The following is a 5,518-nucleotide window of genomic DNA, read 5'->3' as shown; positions in this document are numbered from 1 at the left end:
GAATTTTGGGTGAAAATCATGTGAAATGGGAACAGGTATCCCCGAGAAGACGTCTGCCTAAACATGCATGACTCGGGGTTTAATAAAGAAAAATAAACATCCAAGTCTTAACTCATCATATCTAATCCTAACTCATCACATCTAGGAAAGCAGTAACAAACGCATGCACAGCTACGACTAAACAGAATATAGCAGATATGATAAGCTGGAAACAGTAAAGCAATAAAGGAGCTACAACTAAGCAATATAATCAAGAAGTAATAAACTGGTAATCGGTAAAGAGCTACAACTACAGCTAAGTATATGAGAGCTACAACCAAGCATGGGATCAAAATAAGTAAGCAGGTAAATGCAACAGCTAAGCATGTGAGTAATCAAATAAGGAAATGATCTCAGTCTGAAAGAAAACATACAGTCATAGTCCTATGTAAGAAACAGTGATGACCACAACCACAAACCCTAAAATATTAACAACAAACCCTAACACTCTAATTGTTTTTCAGGCCCAAATCTGTGGATGGTCTGATGTTCATCCAAGCCGCCTACGTATCCCCGCCTCTTAAGGAATCAAGGCTACGTAGTTTTCGCACCTATTCTAAACTACAATGTCTAACACATCTAAGACCGCTATCCTAGACTCGACCAACTAGACTCGACTAGTTTTTAACAGCTTCTTGTGCGATTACTTAAATTCAAGCGAATTGTAGATTTTATGACACCCCATATGCCTTAACTAATGCAAGTTTAGCCCTAAGCTAATGCAAGTTGTTCCTATATCCTATGTGTAATTAGGCTGTGTGTCCTAAGGGAAACAATGGGATCACTAGTACATCCTAATTTAGTCATCAGTCAACGAAGAGTATATCCAACTGACCGTACAAAGGCGTAAACAAACTCCTAGCTATGACAAACTCCTAACTCTAAAACACCCAAGACGTCTAGGACAGACTCCTAACTCTAGAGAAAGACTTTTCAAAAACGTTTGTAAAGATTGGATTGAATAATTTCTTTTTTGAAGATTTGACAATTTTTATTTTGAAAGGTTTGATTGGACTTGGGATAAAGATCTCACACTACCTACGTACCTCGTAGAAGATGATCAAGCCAACGTAGTTCGCAAACAAACTCTCCTAACTACTCTCCTAATGACTCATGTCTATTAAGATATTTTTGAATTTTATATTTCAATGTTTTTAAATTTTTAAATATTTTCAAGTGTTTTTGTTCTTTTGAAAATGTTTTAACCCTTTCAGCTAAAGAGAACCTATAAGACCACATCCCATGATCCACAGCCTGGCGGAGTGTCAACGCTAAGGACAGAATCCCTAGAACTAAAGGGGAACTCCTATCTAAAGGACAGACTCCTATACTATGTAAGGGTAGGACAGACTCCTATCATCTATAGGCGTAAGATAGACTCATGTAGTCTGCAAAGGTTGGAAAAAATCCTATACTTTGCAAGGGTTGGACAGAATCCCATGACTTTATGAAAAGTAGGACAGAATCCTAACTCCTTATGACGGTAGGACTGATTTCTGAAAGACTGACTCTCTGGCTAAGGACAAACTCCTATGCTAAAGGGTAGATTCCTAGTCTAATGGCCGACTCCTAACCTATAAGCGCTAAGGGGAGTGCTAACTATACTAAAGCAAGTCTCCTAGAAGAAGAGGAGACAAAGGAGGGTGCTTGTGAGACTGGACAAGTCTCCTAGATACAGAGGTGGGCTTCAGTTTGCTCTATTCCGAATTCAAGGAATTGAGATCTTTTTGCATAGCCTTCTCCCACTGTTCCTTATGCTTATGTGTCATAGCTTCTTTGAAGTTTTCAGGTTTAGCTTCTGTGAGAGTCACATTTTCTCACTTTTGGTGCAAGTGAGAAAATCTCAAAGCATTTTGTAACTAAGGCATATGATTTCTCCGAGTACCTAAAATAGAACCATTAATTGCTTAATAGATCATTCGCGGGGTTGCATTTGATTGGTAACCACCTGGTTATCTAACATCATATGGACAGTCAAGATCCTTCACATATGGGGCCCACTATGTAATAGTGGGCGTAGCTTCATATAGAAGCTCCAGATCATGTTGATGTGTTTCCATCAAAGCTCTCCCATTAATTGCTTAATAGATCATTCGCGGGGTTGCATTTGATTGGTAACCACCTGGTTATCTAACATCAGATGGACAGTCAAGATCCTTCACATATGGGGCCCACTATGTAATAGTGGGCGTAGCTTCATATAGAAGCTCCAGATCATGTTGATGTGTCTCCATCAAAGCTCTCCCATTTCCACTACAATTAAAACAAAATGATAGAGGAGGAAGAGAGTGCAATGTTTGAAAATGATGTAAAATAGAAGAGAGAAAATGTGGAAATAAGAAATATTATAAAGGGAGGAAAAAGAGAGAGAGAGAGAGAGAGAGAGAGAGAGAGAGAGAGAGAGAGAGAGAGAGAGAAGAAGAAGAAGAAGAAGAAGAAGAAGAATTCATGAGGTAAGTTCTACTTATTGTTGGATTATAAGGGCCATTTATCTTATCATGCTTGGTCCATGAACAAAGTTGCGAGGTATGTTTTACTTTTTTTTCCTGTAGTTTTATTTCTATTGACATTTCTTAAATTTTCCTATTTGCTACTTACCCTTAGGCACTGTTTGTTTGGTATTTTGACAACCGATAGGTCTTATGGCATTTGAGTGACTCCAAATATTGTTTTTTTTTACCAGGAATATCCCTTTTGAGTACCACCTCCCAAGTATCCCAGTAATGGTTGCGACAGCAATAATTATGTTTTTGGGGGTGTTCCTTATCTACTTTGCCGCTAAGTATTGGGATCAACTCATGAGCGCCTACAAGGTGATAAAATTGCCCACGATCCACTATTCAGCAGTAACAATGTGAGAAGTCGATTGTTCAATTTGTTTGGATAAATTTGAAGAAATACACAGGAAATAAAGACGGTGATTCTATTATATACTTGACTTAAGTTGTTTGATTTTGAAGGTCATTTAATTTTTGTCAGGGTCAACCATGAAGACAAAAACATCATCCTCTCTTTGCAACTAGTAAATTTGATTTGGTTTTTTAGCTTATTCAATTTAGGTCTTGGGCCATCCAAGAAGACATGCATCTCAGGATCTTCAATTTGTGTTATGATCACGTCTACACTATATGGAAATCCCTGCACTTCCTGGATACAACCCAAATTAGCAAAATCTGAACAAGCCACCCCAAAATATAATTTCTAGACACCCAACAGTAAGAAAAGAAAAACCTATGAAAAGAAAAACCCATGTGAAACGAAACCCATTCCAAGTGTAATTCTGTTTTAAATCAAAAACAAAAAAATTAATTTTGTTATGTCAGTAGCCAAACATGATTCTGATTCCGGAATCAGAATGAGGATAAAAACAGAATCAAGAAAAAGAATAAAAATTAAGAAACGAAACTATAATTTTGCCAAATGCGCCCTTAATATTCCATGGAAAAAAATTCATGGCGGCCAAATATGGCCTGAAATATATAGTTTTTTTGCCTTGTTTTTCAGCCACTTATCTCTCTCCCTCTCTCTTCACTCATGCCTTCTCGAGCCTCTTCATCTCCGGCCCTCCCCATCTCTTGCAACTTTTTTTTTGATGTATGTGTGTGTATGGGGTGGATAAATAGAATACAAAAAAATGGAGCGATGCACGGGGCTGATGAGGCTCCAGTACAACACCCAAGAGATCCACATGGGATTGATTACAGAGGCATTAGGGGAAGGGAGGAGGCCAACACATGGTAGTGGTGGACCTGATGTTGGGGAGCCAGGGGGGGTCGCATCTTGCCGTCCCTCTGGCTAGGCACGAGACGGTGGCCCAGGATGAGTATAAGAGGTTGCGCTTAGACAAACATTTGAAGTTGGCGAGGGAATCCTATACTGTGTTGCCTTCTCGAAATTGATGTTGGCAGCTTGGTGAAAGAAGAGCAAGAAGGGCTCGGATCTCCTTCCATAAGTCTTGAATGGCCCACGGAATTTAGCCTTTACCATATATGGGGTCAATTAAGACTTTGCTATCGAATCCTACAATTATCTTAGACATTTTGAATGCGGAGCAACATCTAAGCCCGTCTAAGAGGTGTGGATCCCGATCCCGAGATTGGTGAGAGACGAGCTCTCAATGGCCTCCAAGATCTCCACAAGTGAAGGAGAGCTCTATCAAGGAACTCTCGAAAGAGTACCTCTCACAGCATGAGTGGCGATGTATATGAGATACCTCTTGATTCGGGGACTAGCCCGGAACCAATACGTACCTAAAATAAAGAAGAGTCGTCATCTAGAGAAGTCGGCCCCGAAACCCAAAAGATACTGTGTTGCAACGGATAACAAGAGATAAAAAAGGTTCGTGCCTGGTGACGAATGAGGAAGGTCCGGAGAGCACCCCCACCCGCCCGAGTGCAACCACTCGGTCTCTTATGCCATTTTTATTAACTTTGAAGAATTTTGGGTGAAAATCATGTGAAATGGGAACAGGTATCCCCGAGAAGACGTCTACCTAAACATGCATGACTCGGGGTTTAATAGAGAAAAATAAACATCCAAGTCTTAACTCATCATATCTAATCCTAACTCATCACATCTAGGAAAGCAGTAACAAACGCATGCACAGCTACGACTAAACAGAATATAGCAGATATGATAAGCTGGAAACAGTAAAGCAATAAAGGAGCTACAACTAAGCAATATAATCAAGAAGTAATAAACTGGTAATCGGTAAAGAGCTACAACTAAGCATGTGATCAGGAGATAACAAACAAGCAAACAGTAAAGAACTACAGCTAAGTATATGAGAGCTACAACCAAGCATGGGATCAAAATAAGTAAGCAGGTAAATGCAACAGCTAAGCATGTGAGTAATCAAATAAGGAAATGATCTCAGTCTGAAAGAAAACATACAGTCATAGTCCTATGTAAGAAACAGTGATGACCACAACCACAAACCCTAAAATATTAACAACAAACCCTAACACTCTAATTGTTTTTCAGGCCCAAATCTTTGGATGGTCTGATGTTCATCCAAGCCGCCTGCGTATCCCCGCCTCTTAAGGAATCAAGGCTACGTAGTTTTCGCACCTATTCTAAACTACAATTCCTAACACATCTAAGACCGCTATCCTAGACTCGACCAACTAGACTCGACTAGTTTTTAACAGCTTCTTGTGCGATTACTTAAATTCAAGCGAATTGTAGATTTTATGACACCCCATATGCCTTAACTAATGCAAGTTTAGCCCTAAGCTAATGCAAGTTGTTCCTATATCATATGTGTAACTAGGCTGTGTGTCCTAAGGGAAACAATGAGATCACTAGTACATCCTAATTTAGTCATCAGTCAACGAAGAGTATATCCAACTGACCGTACAAAGGCGTAAACAAACTCCTAGCTATGACAAACTCCTAACTCTAAAACACCCAAGACGTCTAGGACAGACTCCTAACTCTAGAGAAAGACTTTTCAAAAACGTTTGTAAAAATTGGATTG

The sequence above is a fragment of the Tasmannia lanceolata genome, unplaced genomic scaffold (genome assembly GCF_043159265.1).
Source record: "Tasmannia lanceolata isolate RefF3 unplaced genomic scaffold, GAP_Taslan_0.1 ptg000013l, whole genome shotgun sequence".
NCBI lineage: Eukaryota > Viridiplantae > Streptophyta > Magnoliopsida > Canellales > Winteraceae > Tasmannia > Tasmannia lanceolata.
The sequence above is the reverse complement of the archived record's forward strand: the minus strand, read 5'-3'. Positions refer to the sequence as shown.